Source organism: Schistocerca piceifrons, chromosome X (genome assembly GCF_021461385.2).
Source record: "Schistocerca piceifrons isolate TAMUIC-IGC-003096 chromosome X, iqSchPice1.1, whole genome shotgun sequence".
Taxonomy (NCBI): Eukaryota; Metazoa; Arthropoda; class Insecta; order Orthoptera; family Acrididae; genus Schistocerca; species Schistocerca piceifrons.
This window is the reverse complement of record NC_060149.1, coordinates 605,261,113-605,279,671: the sequence shown is the minus strand read 5'-3', so window position 1 is coordinate 605,279,671 and position 18,559 is coordinate 605,261,113.

Here is an 18,559-nt window from a genome sequence, read left to right as displayed (position 1 = left end):
GGTTCGATGAAGGAGTTTTGTGAGGGCTGGATCCGCAAGTTGGAATATTTGCGTTATCGCCGCACGGAATCCGAAATAGTCTGGGAACTCTACATGAAGCTTCCAGATGATACCAAACGCTACGTAGGAAGCAATTACAGGACAATCAATGATTTCCTGGAAAGAGTTGAGGACGAGGACAATTGGCGCAATAATCGCGGTACTGGTAGAGGCCGTGGTAACAACAACGGGTACCACAGCAACCACAACAATGATAACTATGGGAATAATGCATACCGCAATCTTGGCAGCGATAACAATAATGGTTCGGGCCGTAATGACAATCGGTACAATGCGAATAATAACAGGAATGACGGAAACCAGTATCACACTAACGTGATACGGGCTTCACAGAATAGTAATAACGCCAGAGGGTGTGATCAGCCGCCTCAGCAGCATCCGAGGAGCGTATGTGCTGGGACGAGACAGGTAAACCATTAGCCGCCCCGGTGAGGGGCCGACCGGGCGTGGAGAAATTTTGGCGGCCCAATAACAGTAGAAAACCGATGTGTCGTCGTTATGAAAATTCCGTATGGAATAATCAACGGCGGGAGAGTGTGCCAGTGTTAAGAGAAAGGAGTGCGCCCACAAGTAGTAGATCAGCTGTATACACGGCAGTAGAAGGCACATTCACTGTCAGTGAGAACAATTTAAGTAGTGTTCCGGAAATCGATTATAAGGTGCCAGCTGTAATACCCACAGCGGAACTGGAGATTGAGTGTAAGAATGATTCGCAATTGTTGAGAGAAGGTCAGATGTCGGATAACACGTCCATCATTGAGCGAGGGGATGCAGAGAGGGATGAGGTCTGGTTAAGGCAGTTCGGTCGCTTATACGACGAACTAAGAGATTATAGGGGCCTGTACGGGAGAAGTATTTATGGAGAGCGCGGGCAGAATTTGCCGCGTCTCGTCCAACAGGAAGATAGTATTTGTGAAGTGATGGAAAGTTCTGGCCCTAACCGGCAGACTTTACCAGAAATAGTTGATGTTAATGGGGAGCACGAGCAAGATGTTGAAGTAGTAACGGAAAGTTCTGGCCCTAACCGGCAGACTTTACCGAAAGTTATAGTGGTAGAAGTAGCCGACCCATCCGACGCAAACCTCCAGTTTAAACGTTGCGAGAGTATTAAGGAGAAAGATTACGAAAATTTTAGTGATAGCCGGACACGATTGGTAGAAAGGCACATAGATTACAGCGAGTATGAGGTTAGAGCTGACATTGTACGGTCAGACGATAGCAATGTGGGTTGCGCAGATCTAGAGGAAGTAATTGCAGATACTACTGGGCATATTTCTCCAGGTAGATTGGCAGATGAGATCAATCTGACTAAAGAGGAATCAACGAAGGTGACAATTAGTGAATAGATAGCAATGCAACACTCACTAGTTGACGAGTTACAGGAAAAGGTTTCGGTATTGGAGGCGAAGCTACAGACTAAGCCTCAGGACAAACGTGTTGAAATTAAAACTGTATGTGAACAGAGGCTGAAAAAGCCGCCAGATAAACCGGATTTAGGATCAAAGCCGGATGGTTTTTTCTGGAATGACCTGGATATAGACGAGGATTTACTGTGGGAAAATAAAGAAACAGTCGAGGGCAAGTGTAGACAGATAGTAGTGTCTGTTAATATGCACGACCTACAACTAAACGTGTTGATTGACACCGGTGCAGAATTGAGTGCTGTATCTGGGAAAATATTTGAGTTACTGAAAGACAGACCTGGCATCGTAGTTATGCCAGTAACAGGAGTGAAAATTATCGGTGCTACTGGGAAGGCCAGTAAACCGGTCACAAAACAGATTTTTGTCAACTTCGAGATATGTGGGGCACGATTTGAACAAGAGTTTGCCGTCGTGCCAGACTTAACTACGGAAGTAATTATCGGGTTAGATTGGCTATTAAAGTACCGTGCAGTGATTAATTGCGAAAGCAAAACTTTGACATGTACGTTACAAGATAAAACAATAGTAGTTAGTTTTGACGAGGCAGGAGATGGTGTGCATAGGCAATACCAGCCTACACACATTGTTAACTGGTCGGATGACATTGACGTAGGAATGAATTTGAACTGCCGTAACGTGAGGAATCACGGCATTGACAAAAGTGTAGAAAGTGAATTGGAAGAGATAATCAAATTCCCTCCACGGATTAACATTAGTATTGGTGTGAAAAAAGATCGTTTGCGAGAAGTAATGAAGCTAAAAGTCGATGCTCGCATACGTCGTCATGACGCTAAAGCGCGTTTTGCTAAGTTTGCGATCGGAGACTTAGTACTTGTAAAAGCTCATGAGAAATCGAGCGAGGTAGACAATGAAATCTCTAAATTTAAGTTTGTTTATAATGGACCATATAAAGTCATTGGTATACCTCACACAAATGCTTATTGCTTAGAGTATCCAAGCTCTGGAAAACGATTAGGTATACGGAATATAGTAGACTTGAAATTGTACCAACCTAGGATCGATTAATACCACACAATGGGTAATTTGTACAGTATGTAAATATAGAGTGTAAGATTTAAGGTTTGCTAGATTGCCATGCTTTTGCCTGACCAAGAGGACATTAAAGAAGTTGTAATTAATAAGTAATTAATTTTGATTAATCAATTTAATTTTAATCAATTTAATCATGATCTAATCAACTGAAAAAACCAAGCTGCTAGTTTAAGTTTTCAGCTGAGTCACAGTAGATTAAGGAATGTAAATCTGATTTTGTAAATAGCTGTAAGATTCCATAAATACGTGATTTACTAGTCGTTGCCGATGTACTTAGACACTGTTTTAAGTTTCGGGCTAGTACATGCGTGTGATGATGGACAGTGTTGAGTTATCCACTGTGATAGTGTTTATGGACTCCTTGAGATTACTCGGGAGTGAGTTTTACCGAAAGAATTCAGTGAAACGGACGTTCTGGAAATGCCGTTACAAGCGCGAGAGAGATCAAGCGTGCCGCACAGGCGGGCGCAACAATACTGGCGGGGCGGAACCGCTGTCGGCTCTTGTGCCGCTGTCGGCTCTTGTGCCGCTGTCGGCATTCTTTGTACTTGCGAGTACGGAAGGTGGAGTTGTTTTTCTTCCCGGACAGCTGATATGAAAGAATTCTGTTGTCAATATTTATGTTTTTGTCGATCTGTTGTATATTATTTTCTTGTTTAGCGTTAAGTGCACACTCATGACGAGAATATTAATTATGAAAAGTTTATATAAAATACGTATTCTATGTAATTAATTATTAATTTGCGTATTTTGATATACCTGTTTTCTATGACCATGTGATCTGATTAATTTTGTAAATAGTATTCCATTTCTTGATACTGCTAGGAATTTAGATTTTTAGAATAGCTAAACCATTTTCTATGTTTTCCATGAATTTTAATATGTTGTCAACCTGTTTTATTTTGATCAAGATGACAGAATGGAATAAGATTAGGAGTGTCTCCACTCAATTATTATCGTCTAAAAATTGGTTTATGGATAATTACGCGAGTGCTAAATTTTGTTGATGTTTTGAGCATATGAATTTCCGCTGTTTCTTTTTTTTTTTTTGGACATTTTCTGAGTCTGTTTACGTTACACGAACATCCTCAGACAATGTGGGGCACGTGTAACGCCGGAAATGCATATCCTCCTATTTCCATCTATTGTAATATAATTTGTTTTCCTTATTTTTGTTACCTGAATATATGACATTTCTGTGTCTTTACATATTGTAATTGTTTTACTATTTGTATATATATATTTATGCATTTATGTCGATGTATAATTGGTTTGTTTCGTAAATATTATTTGTATTTTTACGCTGGGTCTTGCCTAGGGAAAACTGCTATCGAACGATTACATCGATAGGTCGTGTGAAGACTCAAAGTGTGTAGGATCTTTGGTAGTGTTAACTCTGCTGCGTGGAGCGCGGGCAGAGCTGTGGCAGTCTGGCTGGAGTAGCGAGTGGAGCAGGTGTGTTGTGTGACGCTCCCGCGAGTTGCCGCGCTTTCGGGGTTTGGCAGCATGTAATTGCGCTCGACTCGCGATGATAGTTTCTGACGTGGTGTCGCGGACGGGAAGCATTAGCTGGCGCACATCAAGAGCCCGTTTCGCCTGGTGACCGTGTCGAGAAGAAGGCGCGCCAACATCCAGCTTCTGCAACAGCGACGGCCGACAATGAGTGACTGTCGCCACCTCCTCGATCGACGGCTTCAAACCTTCAATCAACCAACAAGGAAGACTAAAAGCACGTAAAGTTTCAGAACTGTATGGCAGACCTCAGCTTTTCAAATTGTTCCATTTGCCTCGCAAAATTACAGCAACTTAGCATGAACCTTTGTTGCTCATTGTCCCAATTGCATTGCCTAGCAGGGTCCCTTCCTTTTCCGAAATGAACCCGAGTGTCGTTGAAATTCAAACGCCAGCATAATTCCATTTCACTGCTTTAATTTCAAAGTTCAATTTTAGTATTCATAGCTGGCTACAATAGTTAGATTACACAAGCACAAATTAAGAGTGCGAGTTTTGTTACCGTATTTTAGCTTACCTGTGACTGCAGCTCAGCTTGGTACGTACTAAATTTTACTGTTGTTAATTGTTCAGAATCGTTTAATTCAAGTTCAAAGTTAAATCTCTTCTTTCTAAATTGCGTAGATTCAAGTAGCTTTAGAAATGATTGTTGAGGTAGTCCAAGACTAACTGTATTTCGATGTGCTTCAGAAAGAAAGCTCACTATTAACTTCAGTCACTAAATTAACTTTCGATTTTCCGGTTTCATTAATTCTTTTGCTAACTTAAGTGTAGCGAAATTTATTACTTCTGACAAACTTTCAGTTTTCACACTACACGTGTCAACCTTCAGTTGCCACGCTTCTAGTGCTAATCATATGTGTAATAACCTTTCCTTTTCAGTTATTATAGTAATTGTCCATAGGACTGGCGACCATAATTTCCCCCAAATCTCAAATATCTAATTATCGCTAGTTGATTGTTAACGTAACGGCCGCACATTTACTTTCTTTATTAACTTTATCCCTATTTCAAAATTAATTTCCACCAGTTTCACTTCCATTTTTCCTTTCATTTAGATGTAACCCTTTCCTCCCTCTTTACCGACAGGTTAACTTCGGTGACGATTGCTTTTCCAAAATTCCCATTAGGTACACGCGGTTTCATTTTTCACTGTCATTAAGGTCGATAAGTGAGGGGGAGGTTACAGGTTGGAGCTGTCGCTGCTAGACTCTGTTCTCCGTGATTTGGCTTTGGATTAGGTCTGGACCACAGCCTATTGGAGGAGGACATATCCAGCTAATCTGTCTGTCCCTGCCGCGTCTTAAACACATGGGATGGATTGAACACTCGCATGTATATCCTGCTTCACTTGCCTAGTTGGACCTCTATTTTTCATATTTCCTACAACCACTGCCCTTCCCCGATCAGGAGCTACCGGTAATTTCGGTAGTGCTTTCGTTTCACTCAGCAATAGACGAATTGTTCCCACATGCACCACTGTGTTTTTGTTAGAATTTATAGTCTGACTTTAACTGGAGAGCGAATCTCGACTACCAGGTAAGGTCCTCGAAAACGCGAAATGCAACTCTCAGTTTGTTCTTCTGGCTTAAAAGGGTCTGCCGTTGTACTTAGACAACTTCGCCTTGTTATTGTGTGTTCATTTCTGCTGTTCTGGAGCCTTTGTATTCGTGTTTTTAACCCCACGGTAGAAGTTTTTAACCTTCTAGTAAAATTTCGAACAGAGGATATGTCTTATCCCGTGGTAGGTTGGTGTAGTTCGAAACGGGAGGACATTCTTTAGTAAAAAAAAAAAAAAAAAAAAACTCGTAAAGGCATAAGCCAATGCTACCGTGGGTTTTGAGTTATATGTGGTTATGATAGTGGAGAAGGGTGTACCTGTCATTGTGGCAAATACTGACATAAGAAATTAACGCCGGCCGAAGTGGCCGTGCGGTTAAAGGCGCTGCAGTCTGGAACCGCAACACCGCTACGGTCGCAGGTTCGAATCCTGCCTCGGGCATGGATGTTTGTGATGTCCTTAGGTTAGTTAGGTTTAACTAGTTCTAAGTTCTAGGGGACTAATGACCTCAGCAATTGAGTCCCATAGTGCTCAGAGCCATTTGAACCATTTTTGAAATTAACGTTGTCCCTAAAGTTCCATGTACTTTTTCCATTCTGCAATTTCTTAGCACCAGTGCGTAACTTCTTTATTCATAATAGACAGCATAAGCTCTTCTACAACTCATCGTTAAAATCAGTGCCTAGGTCAGTTATTACAGCGCTGCTGTTTCAGAGTTCAGCAAGAATTATTTAGGCATATCTAGCACCTCAGTTTCTGTCTGTTGATTTGATATGCCAATCATGTTCAAGATACGTGAGATATGATCATTTATAATTAATACATGGCGACTCCCTGTTGGGGTTTGAGCAGAGGGGCCAAGGACATCTATTCGAATTATTTGGAAAGATGTATACACCTCAGGTAACCTTTGAATATGATGCACTGACGACTCATCTCAACTGTTTGACTGTAAGGAATGTTGTTCTGTGCATAATACTCTGCCTATTGTCCCTCCTTTGTCACCAATTATTTTCTGCAATGCAGCATCCTGTGACACGATGTTCATAATGCCCCGCAAATATGGAACTGGCGTCCCACCTCAAAACTTCGTTTCAAAAACTTGCTTGCACAATGATGCAGCAACCACATGAGCTTCGCTTGTACAGAACTCATCAGAGCTAAGTTGTGCTAGCCTTCCTACCTATTGACCAACTAGGCCAGCTGTCAGAGTTGTGCGCCATTCTTCCAGACGTCACTAGTATATTGTATGGCACTTACTTTGTTACTCACTCTGTCCTGCCTTAGCCAGAGAGTCACCGACTGTTAGAATCCTTTAGTCCAAGTATCCATTTTAGTGCTGTGTGATCCGTTATGACATTAAACAATCACCCATACAGACAAAAATAGAAAAAGGTATGCCAAAAATCAACATGAACGTTTATTTTTCCGTAGATGAATAGTTTTTGTCCGCTTTAATGAACTGTGTAGGAGCATAAGCTATTGGGTGTTCTTTCCCATCTATTTCTTTACTGGAAACACAGCATGGAGCATGGTTTCTCGAATCACACGACAGTGTAAAATGTCTTTGATAATCATGAAAAGCTAGGACGCGACTAGTGGTCAATAATTCTACCAACAGCTGAAATGATGTATCGCAGTCTGCATTCCAGAGAAACTTTACTCTCTTCTCTAAAGGTTCGAAGGGGGTCCAGCTACGTCTGAAATATTTGGATGGTATCTTCTGTGAATACTGGCGATCAAGAAATATAATTGTAATTCTTTTGCTGTGTTAGTTGGTGGAAATCCTATGCCTTGTACCAGCCGTGGGTTGGTTCGTACACCGCCTAGACCGACAATAGGAACTAAATATCGGACCTCCTATTTGTGCAGTTGTCACACCAGCTCCATTCCCATTCAACGCTGGGACATGAATATTACTCTGATTCCGCTTTCTATGCGCCTGCGGACGTTTCCGAATGGAGTTTCTGACCTGTCTACACATTTGACACTGTGGATTCGTACAAAACAGCAGAATGTGGCCCTCCGGGCCACATCCATAATATATAACACTTGTGTTAGAAACAACTCGCTTTTCTCTCTGCCCACCAACTGTGTCAATACCTAAAAAGCTGCAGCAATCGCTACAGCATCGTTTATGCTTTAGAGAATTTTGTGTGTACTTTTCGCTACATCTCAGCCGGTAGACCCCACAAAAACGCATCAAGCTCCCGTTATTTTGCTTCCTGCAGAATTTCCATAATGGCACGATCATCATCTCTCAGGTACATGTATTAACATTGATTTCTCTGTCGCAACCTACAAAACGTTCTATCAATTCTTCTTGTTTTGGCACTATACCATTAAGTTGTGCATGATAATACTTACAAGTATTCTTTCCTGTGTAACGATCTACAAACCTTTCCTGAAAGTCCACGAATCACAGAGTATCCCGCAACTTCTCAGTACATATTACATATATTCTACCATCGCATACTAATTCTAAACGAGCCAAATATAAGAACTGATGACTGCTTCGCGACTGTATGCAAGCTATCAAAAAATTCCAAATTTGCTTCCCCAGGCCCTCCCGAAAATGGAGCCACCAACGAGGCAGTACTAGCATTGAAAATGTGTGGACACACGTTAGAAGTCAATCGTTCCCATCTTGCATCCATTAAGCGATAAATTTTCTTGTGCAAAGCCTCAGTATCAGATCGAACTCCACCTATGTCTTCCAGCAAATGCTGAATCGCGTCCTGGTTGTCGCTTTCTCACTGAGACACAGTTTTTGTTATTGCTACCACAACAAGCGTGCAATAACCCCAAACAATAAAGAAAGGAAATGAAAAAACAAAATCTGATATGCCCAGAAACAACTTAAAATCGGCACATACTCAAAAACTTGCTCTGATTGCCACTACTGCTGCATCCTCTTATTTCTGTCTTTCCTTGTCCACAATTACAGCTCACAACAGTTGTTCTGACACCAGCTGTTACGAGTTTTATTTCGGGAAGCTATAGCGAAGTAGCTGTCCACTGGAGGTGGATGGAGGTACAGGCAATATAGACAGCCAGTCTGTTGCTAAAACTCTTTATTATCAATCATACATGAACGTAGGATAGTGTATATGCAGCTGAAATGCTCTTACTGTCGCGTCCCCAATGAAAAGTTTTATAAATCACGACAAAAATAAAGACATACAAAGTACATTCGGCAAGTGGTATAAAGCTGTATTAGTACATAAAGAAGGTCATGATGATTACAAAATTAGCAACGTTACTTAGACTTAGGCCTATATGTCTCCATTTCTCATAGTTTCACACTTGTGTTTAAATGCAAGGAGACTGACAATTGTAACTGCCATGTAAATCATGTGTAGATGTAAATGTTGAGTCTTGTGCTCGTACCATAGGAATCAAGATAGAGGATGTTGTTTGGTTGCTGGTATCCTCTCTCTACAACACAACTGCACACATGTTTATTTACATAAACAGCGAGCTACTCATCTTTAAGTGAGTCCATGTGTTGTGGTAGCAATTCTTCGCCGCGCGGGATTAGCCGAGCGCTCTTAAGGCGCTGCAGTCATGGACTGTGCGGCTGGTCGCGGCGGAGGTTCGAGTCCTCCCTCGGGCATGGGTGTGTGTGCTTGTCCTTAGGATAATTTAGGTTAAGTAGTGTGTAAGCTTAGGGACTGATGACCTTAGCAGTTAAGTCCCATAAGATTTCACACACATTTGAACATTTTTGAGTAATTCTTCAAAGAATAGTCCATGTTAGCCTCACGACTGCTGCAGTGCAAGTCCCTCTATGTACACTAATCTGGACGCAGTGTACTGACACTCACCAACTTGTAGTGCGAGTTACTGCGCCAGTGACTGAGCTCGTGACAGAGAGACTAACTGAGTGAGACTGAGACTACGACTCTCCGATCGGCGGCGAACTAAATACTTGCGGTCGAGAGGGCGTCTGCGGAATGTTGCTAGTGAGTCTGTCTTTGGCCTCTCTCCCGATAGGGGCGCTTGATCCAGCACCTAATGTCGATCTTCGTGCTATATCTTTGCCGACCGGTGTGCTGGTGACATCTTAAGCCAGCACTTTCTTCCCACTCCCCCCCCCCCCCAAATTCCACACCGTTTCCGCTATGGAAGATGCGAACAACAACGGGAGGGAGGCAGGACCCTGGACGAAGAGATGAATCGGGAACCGTGACTGTGGAGGACGGCGTACACTCGACCGTACCCTGCCACCATTCGATCGTTTTTCTGCATATTTTGCGTGGAAGTTTTACGAGAAGTACTTTAGTCGGACAACGGACCACATTTCACCTCATTGTTTAGTGCCAACAATTCCCCAATGTCCTTGGTGGAGCAATCTCAACTCATCCTTTAGAAACTCTTTGGGAATCAGCACACGCGGTCGTCCACTGTCATTTTGAACGAGAATCACACTCTGTTGAACTGAAAGTTTATGCCAACGTGCAAAATATCGGTACACGATTGAGTTCTAGATACTGTTCAGTGAAGGAGGCCAAGACATGTGTGTGTAATGCAAGGAAATATTGAGATCTGGGATGGCTTGCGTGGCCGCTGCAACTCTTCCGTAGTACAAAGGAAAAGATTTCAGCAAAGGGTCTACCACTAAGAGCCAACGAGTGGTCCAGAATTGTCCTGCAAAATCAGTGCTCACTCGTTGACATGGCGACTGAGTCTTAGGCCAAGCCTAGAATGACTGTGGAGGAGCGGATTGGTTTTCCGTGCATTCGCGAGACTGTGAATTCATGTGCTCAATGTGTGTGTAATGCAAGGAAATATTGAGATCTGGGATTGCTTGCGTGGCCTCTGCAACTTTTCCGTAGTACAAAGGAAAAGATTTCAGCAATTCAGAGTCGTGCGCATCGATGTGGCAACACGATGCGGTAGATGTATCAAAATCAGATTCTGGGCCAATCGGAAGGCGGGATAGGACATCTGGATTGTCATGCTTTGCAGCAGGTCTGTACACAATTACATACTGATACTGCGAGAGCAACAAAGCACAACGTCGCAATTTTTGGGCGGTGCGTGTAGGAACCGGCTTCGACTCAAGATACAAGTACTGCAAAGGCTTGTGATTGGTCACTAAATAGAACTTGCGACTATACGAATAATGATGGAATTTTGTCAACCCATTCACAATAGCAGGAGCTTCTTATTCTATGTGAGAATAATTCCAGTGAGTCTAAGATAGCAACTTGAAAAAAAAATGTTCAAATGTGTGTGAAATCTTATGGGACTTAACTGCTAAGGTCATCAGTCACTAAGCTTACACATTACTTAACCTAAATTATCCTAAGGACAAACTCGCACGCACCCATGCCCGAGGGATGACTCGAACCTCCACCGGGACCAGCCGCACAGTCCATGACTGCAGGCCGCTCCGCTAATCCCGCGCGGCTAACAACTTGAAGGCAAAAGCAATAGGTCGGTCTTGTGCACCAATTCTGTGTGAATTCGATTCCGTGGGAAGAAGCGTCAACTTGCAAAACTACTGGCTTGGCAGGATCAAAATGCACTTAACATCTGTCACTGAGCAAGGCATTTTTTAGTGTCTGACACGCATCTTGACAATATTTCGACCACACAAAAGGTACGTCTTTGGACGCTAGAGATGCAATGGACCCGCGACCTGCGTGGCATTCGGTATAAACCGAATGTAATATGTCATCTTGCCTAGTACTGACTGCAATTCAGAAACATTGACAGCAACAGGCAGGTCACGCATTGCAAGCAAATCTGATCGGAGAGGGTGCACACCCCGACTGTTTATCACATGACCTAAGTACTGTAGTTCAGTTAAGAGGAGTCGCACTTTTCGAGACGACACTTGAGGCCTGTTTCTGACAACACTCGAAAAAGAATATGCAAATTGGCAGTGTGTTCCTCTGGTGTACGTCTTGAGACTACTCTATTGTCAAGGTAGTATTAGCAAAGTGTCGCTTTTGCAGTCAGCTGTTAAATGTAATTTTGAAAACTGCCTGTTGTGGAAGCACTGCCGAAGGTCAAACGCAGATATTTGAACAGTCCTAAGCGTTTATTTACAACAAACACTTTCTCTGATTCTTCAGCCAATGATATTTGCAAGTAGGCAACGCAAATCTATCTTAGAAAAGTAACGTCCTGCAACAAGTCTGTCCCGAGTTCCTCAGGGCGAGGTAATGGATACGTATAAACTGCTGTCTGCTGTTGACTGTAAACTTGAAGTCAACACTAATGCGAATAGGACCAAAAGTCTTAGGCAACAAAATAGCAGGACTAGCTTGAATGGGAGCAATTACATCATTATCTTGCAATTCTTTCAGTTCGTCAGCTACTTTGTCTCGTAAAGCAATTGGAACGGGGCCGGCCGGGAAAACCTTAGGGTGAGCATAATCTTTCAATGTAGCATGTGGTACAGAGTTTTTAGCTTTTCCCATTCCTGTTTTATGGTGCACAGGCCGATACTGAAAATATATTATCTTGGACGCTAAGACCAAACAAATCAAAGGCATGTAAACTGAATGTGTTCTCTCTGTCCCAGTAAAATTCTGTCCTAGTATGAGGTTTGTAAGTTCCAGGCAAATCACACTGTCCAAACACCGGAATTTCCTGTATATTGTAAGCAGTTAGGTGCCTGATAGATTTAGAAAGGCGTGGTGAGCTTAATATTAAGCAAAGGTACTGATTCATCTGTATCTAACTGAAAGTTCACACGACGTCCACCTGTTCTTAATGAGACAAATAGTTTGCTAGAATGAGATTAGGAAATGAGACACTTAAAGTAGTAAAGGAGTTTTGCTATTTGGGGAGCAAAGTAGCTAATGATGGTCGAAGTAGAGAGGATATAAAATGTAGACTGGCAATGGCAAAAAAAGCGTTTCTGAAGAATAGGAATTTGTTAACATCGAGTATAGCTTTAAATGTCAGGAAGTCGTTTCTGAAAGTATTTGTTTGGAGTGTACACATGTATGGAAGTGAAACATGGACGATAAATAGTTTGGACAGGAAGAGAATAGAAGCCTTTGAAATGTGGTGCAACAGAAGCATTGAATAGGATTGAAGAGAAGAGGAGTTTGTGGCTCTACTTGACAAGAAGAAGGTATCGGTTGGTAGGACATGTTCTGAGGCATCAAGGGATCACCAATTTAGTACTGGAGGGCAGCGTGGAGGGTAAAAATCGTAGAGGGAGACCAAGAGATGAATACACTAAACAGATTCAGAAGGATGTAGGCTGCAGTACGTATTGGGAGATGAAGAAGCTTGCGCAGGATAGAGTAGCATGGAGAGTTGCATCAAACCAGTCTCAGGACTGAAGACCACAACAACAACAACGTCGTTGCACAGCACTAGTGCGAGAAGGAGGGACGGGAGGGACGACCTTAATCTTACTTTTGTCAGAACCAGTTGTAGGTTTTTAAAACACAGCGTTCAGTGCATGTGCACGAGCTTGTTTCTTCTGGGAGCGGGCAAAGTTGACGTTTTTGTGCCGTTGCAAAAAAACTGCTTGGATATGGCCTTGTTTTACAGTCGTGTAAGACTTCGCGTTACGTGATGGGCAGTCGTGTCTTTTATGGCGAACAAAACATCCTGGGCAAGACTTCACTAAATTCACAGTCTTGTTTATCTGTCTACATGGCTGTCCGCGAAGCTGTTTACGCGTTTATTGGTGTGGCTGCTTGGTGCGGTCACGAGCAAGGGGCGACTGGACGTGAGAAATAGGGGACTGGTTGAATGTATCGGCTGCTATGGCACCCGAATCATATTGCTCTAAGATTTGCAATACTGATGGGCCGGTAATTATCCACTGACGACGGGTCCTTGCCAGGCTTCAGGACAGGAACCACAATACTGTCCCTCTGTTGAGAGGCTAGAATGGCTTGGAGCCAAATATGGGTAAGGACTTCCAGGAGATGTTGGCGTTGTGAAGAGCTGAGGTGTTGAAACAATGTTTATAGGTGGAATCACGGTCAGGATCTGAATCGTGGGAAGAAGAGAGGGCCCGGAGAAGCTACCATTCAGTAGAAAGTTCATTGTAGGATTCCGCCTGACAAGGGGGTAGATCATACATGGGAAACTTCAGCCTGCTGTTTCCGGAGAAGGAACCAGCTGGATACTAGGCTGACGTTGAATCCATCGAAAAATCGGTCGCGAGCTGTTACGCGAAAACTGACGGATCTGTACGAAGGCTATCTGGATAGGCAAGCCAGCCACTGCCACTGACAACCGTTGAGGATGTGGAATATAGCCCACATCTATGACAAAGGGACGAAAGAACTGAGAAATGAGAGGAAGCATTCCCAACACATGCGTTTGCTCTACTTAAGTAAATAACTGGCTTTGGCGCTAGGATGCTCAAAACTAATAAGTCCAGCTGAAAACAGATACCACTTAAGATGTAGCAAGGTGCGACGACGATCACGGATGGAATAGCCATGCTCCACCATGGAACTGGCTGACGGTAAACAGGGACTATCAATTGGGAAACAGCAAAGCCGGCAGCATGGATTATCTTGTCTGACAGATCATGGATAACTTCATCACAAAAACCTGACAAAGAAGGTGTTAACACCACATCAGCATGATGGAAAAATCAGTGGATAAACCTGGTCATCAGGAGGCAGGACAGGAATGAGAAATTCAATGGAAGTGGTCACTACTACAGAGATCACCGTGTGGCGACCAGTGTAAGGTAGGAAAAAGGGGAGGGGAATACAGCAAAACATTAGATATAGAGAATATGCCATGTGCAGCACTGCAGCACTAACTGTCATTAGGGGAACTGTCATTAAGATGCCACAGGTTATGGTCCGCAAGAAATTGGTCAATGAGGATCGCCCAACTAGCTAAAGAAGCACTGCGCCGCTAAGGGTATTAAAATCCCGAAGCAGGAGGAAGGGAGAGGGGAGTTGCTGAAGCAGGGCGTTTAGGGTAGCAGACGTAGGTGACCTGTCAAGAGGGAGATAGAGATTGCAAATTGTGATTCCAGAACCTAAGTGTATGCAAACGACAATCACGGAAGGTGTGGTACAAAATGGGATCTGTGTACTACCCATAGCTGTATGGCGCAGATGCCACCAGAGACCGATAAGTGACTGACCCAGTTCCGAAAAAATGCATGGAACCCACGAAGGCTCAGTGAGCAGGCATCAGTAGAATGAGATACCTGGAGAACAACGCAAGCTGCTGAGCAACAGGCAATAAGGGCCTGCAACTCTGAGAAATGACAGAAGTATCCATTACAGTTCCATTGAATAGCCACAGAGCTGTTATCGAAATGGGAGGTGGACAGGATGGAGCCAATCATACCGTCAGGCCACCATCCGTTACCAAAGATGATGGGGTGACATCCATAAATAAAATGTCAGACTCAGGCTGTGAGGGGGGAGATGGCACCTGCAGGGGCACCTGGTGGACCTTGTTCTGGGACATACGTTTCTTCTTCTTCTTCTTTATAGGTTGAGGAGGGCAGGGCACAGAGGGAGAGCATGTTTCTGCAAGATCTGGAACCGATAGGGAGGGAGCAGCACCCAGTGATGGGATGGGAAGGGAACTGCAGTAGAGAGGTAGAGGAGGGTTGAGGGGACTGAGGCAAGGAAGAGGGAGGAGGGCGAAATGATGTAGCAGAGACAAAAGTAGAAGTCACTGACACAGAATGGAGTCAGTCATTTATCCGATGAGCCTCAGTGTAACATAGACGATATGGAGGCTTACAGTCTTGTATCTTCTTTTCTTTCTTGTGAGCCATGTTGAGAGTGGAGAGTGATGGTCATGTAAATTTACACTCATGGGTGGCGGAACACAGGGGCTCCCCTCATCGAGTGAGGGTCATCAGTCACCACACCGAGGGTCTGCCAGACATCGGGTAGACATGAGCCCAAAATGCTAGCACTGAAAGCACCTCATGGGTGGTGGGTCAAACGGCTTCACGTCACACCGGTAATACATAACCTTGACCCTCTCTGGGAGGGCATCTCTCTCAAAAGCCGGAATAAAGACTCAAGTATCAGCGGAGTTGTCCTTACGGCATCTCTGCACACATCAAATAATATAAACGACCCCAGAGGGGGAGGAGGGGGCAGAGGGGAAGGAGCGAGGACGGCTAGGGAGGGGCAGGGGAAGGGAACGCACCATGGGAAGAAATAACGGGCTGCATTACCTCGGGGCCTGTGGGCGCAACACACAAACTCAAAAAAGAACCGTGAGCTCCTTGGGGGAGCAAAATGGAAGGAAATGAACATCGTGACAACTGGAAAATGTACAGTATTAAAAGACACAGGTAAGTATCTAAAGTGCAAATGATCAAAGAAGTACAAATCCTTGATATTGAATAATAAAGCGATGAATACCGTAACCCAAAGTCTAGGTGACAATTACAGATAGCGTTATAAGTGGCTTCAGTTGTAAACCAGTAAACAAATTGATAAAACCGAATAGGTACAACTAAGCCGTTAAATATTACTTTAAGGATGGCTATAAGGACTGAATTACATGAATATTGTCATAGTACCTGACATCTGGGTATTTGCTACCGATTATATTATCAAACAATATCACATGTGATGTGTATTGAAATACAAGTTGATGAGGCCGGCCAGGGTGGCCGTGCGGTTCTAGGCGCTACAGTCTGGAGCCGAGCGACCGCTACGGTCGCAGGTTCGAATCCTGCCTCGGGCATGGATGTGTGTGGTGTCCTTAGGTTAGTTAGGTTTAATTAGTTCTAAGTTCTAGGCGACTGATGACCTCAGGAGTTAAGTCGCATAGTGCTCAGTGCCATTTGAACCATTTTTGAACAAGTTGATGATGAGTAACACGCATTATTTCTCTTTATTCTGTAATACATGCCTGTGGAGGGAACCATGTTCTACCCAGTATCCAGAGGACGTGGGCATCTGTAAAAAACAATTGAAGCTTGAGGTCTAAGTGTCAAAAATAGAATACATACATACTGAGTAAGATAGCTCAGTTTCACTGTTTCATATAAAAGAAGCAAATAGCTGAAATTACATAATGCTGCAATCTGAGGTGTAGGTGCCAATATAATCAGCATTATAGTTTAGGTTTCATAATAACGACCACATATTAAAATATAGGGGTTCCAGCATAGTAAGTCGGAAGCAGCAGGTGGGTGGTGGGATGGACAGTGGGAAGACAAAAATTGAGGAGGTGTCTGGTGGGTGAGCAGTGCTGTGGTATCAATAAAGGAAGGGATAGTGAGAGTGAAGGAAGGATGGAGATAGGTGGAGAATGAAGAGGGAGGCAGGGCACTGATGTGAAGTGGGATAGGTGGAGATGAGTTAAAGCTGGTTGGATGAACAGATTTCATTGTCAGTTTGAGTTGGTTGAAGTTAGGCTGAGGTAGGATATGCAATGTGTGAAGATGTAGAAATGGTGAGATGTGATAGTAAATTCTCAGCAGCATACGAGTGGTGGGCAGGAGAGGAGCATTTGGTTATTACAATAGTGTACAGAGGGCGCAGGATATGTGAATGTTTTCAGTGTGCGAGAGGAGGGTTAAGATGATAAATTATAAACGTGGAGGAAACTAAACCGATGCAGAAAGCGAGGTGGAGAGCATGGCAGTCAAGGATTTGAAGAACCTGATAGAACTTTCGTGTAGCTGATGTCCATGTAACATTTGCATAGGAGAGGGTGGGTGGAATCAAGGATTTGTAGGTGTGGAGGATAAAGAAGTGGTGTAATAGCCAAGCCAGACCTGTAAGTAAGTTTAGTAGTTTGTCTATTGTGGGTTTCCTTCAAATGGTTCAAATGGCTCTAAGCACTATGGGACTTAACATCTGAGGTCATCATCCCCCTGGACCTAGAACTACTTAAACCTAACTAACCTAAGGACATCACACACATCCATGCCCGAGGCAGGAATGGAACCTGCGACAGTAGCAGCAGCGCGGTTCCGGGATGAAGCACCTAGAACCCCTCGGCCACAGCGGCCGGCGTGGGCTTTCTGCTGGATAGTTATTAGTGGAAGTTTCCATTTTAGTTTCCAGTCGAGGGCGAGTCCAATATATTTTTGTGTTGTAGTTAACTGGAGGGGACAGTTATAAATAGCAATATTTAAGTCATGGAGGTGGTAGCTCAGGAGCCATTCATTGTATTCAAGGGAAAACTGCCTGTGGTGGATATCGACGGACCGTTGATATTTCTGGAGCGCAGGCCAGAGGGCGAGGAAAGCGATGTCGTTAGCGTTCTGAAGGAGGTGGAATCATGGAAGTGGTTTGGGAATAACGGCAGTGTGAGAGAGAAGACGAGAGGAGGCAGGAGAGAGGACCAGCCTTGGAACACAACTGCAGTGAGGTGGGAGATATGGGACTTGGCACTGTTGATAGCGACAAAAGATGGTGATTAGTTAAGAAGGAAGCAATAAGTAGTAAACTGGAAGTGAGTAAGTGTGGAATTTTGAATGCCATAAACAGCCATAGGCTTTCTTCAGGTCGACCAAAACAGAGATTGCGGAATTTTGATTGTTGAGTTCCTCAGATAGGAAGTAGTGAGGTACAGGAGTTGACCATCAGAAGAGAGGTTGGGACGGAAGTCACACAGGTTAAGACGAAGGAGGTGGCATTGGTACAGGATGGATTTAAAAACCATCCTAAACAATGAGGTGAGCTTCATGGGGCAGTAAGTGAATGTATCAGTAGATTTGCAGAAAAATATGGTTTCGGAGATTGTCCACAGGTCAGAAAAGGAACATGTGGGAAATATAGCAGTATAAAGGATTGCCAGGGTGACTAAAGAGGGGAGTGGCCATTCTTTGAGGCATCGATAGGTAATGCGTTCATGACCAGGGAGAGCACAGCGCTTCTTGGAAGTACTTGTTTTTTGGCGTGTGCTGTCATTGGTGCATTCAGTTCTAGCCATCGGTGACCGAGAAGATTGTAACCAATATAAACTTGATTGAGATTGACTTTAAGACAGTTCTGGCGCACGCTCTGAG